General features: G+C 70.6%; 1 protein-coding gene across 5 annotated transcripts in view; it reads right to left on the bottom strand.

The window, feature by feature from the left end:
• The window catches only part of NBEAL1 (neurobeachin like 1), a 209,066-nt gene extending 208,955 nt beyond the window's left edge, over positions 1-111 (bottom strand). For all 5 annotated transcript variants that reach the window (XM_014589572.2, XM_027773657.1, XM_027773656.1 and 2 more), the window contains exon 1: positions 41-111. The gene's annotated coding sequence lies outside the window, so the exon portion shown is untranslated. The remainder of the gene's footprint in view (positions 1-40) is intronic.
• Between the last annotated feature and the right edge of the window lie 100 nt (positions 112-211).

The raw sequence follows: 211 nt of genomic DNA, 5'->3' as shown, positions 1-211 counted from the left end.
TGGAGGGGCGTGGTCACCGGAAGCCCCGCCCCCTGCATACCTGCGCAGCCGCAGTTAGCCAGGCTCCTGCAGCCCTTACAGAGCTGGCGCCCGCCTGCGCTCTCCGGTCAGTCTTCCCCAGCAGGACGTGGAGGGCGGGGCTGACGTACTGACGTCCACACCGCCCCTGCCGGGGACTGGCAGACGGGGCGGGCCCCTGACGACCGTATTT

This window comes from Tupaia chinensis, unplaced genomic scaffold, assembly GCF_000334495.1.
Source record: "Tupaia chinensis unplaced genomic scaffold, TupChi_1.0 Scaffold000361_2, whole genome shotgun sequence".
Classification (NCBI taxonomy): Eukaryota; Metazoa; Chordata; class Mammalia; order Scandentia; family Tupaiidae; genus Tupaia; species Tupaia belangeri.
The sequence above is the reverse complement of the archived record's forward strand: the minus strand, read 5'-3'. Positions and strand labels throughout refer to the sequence as shown.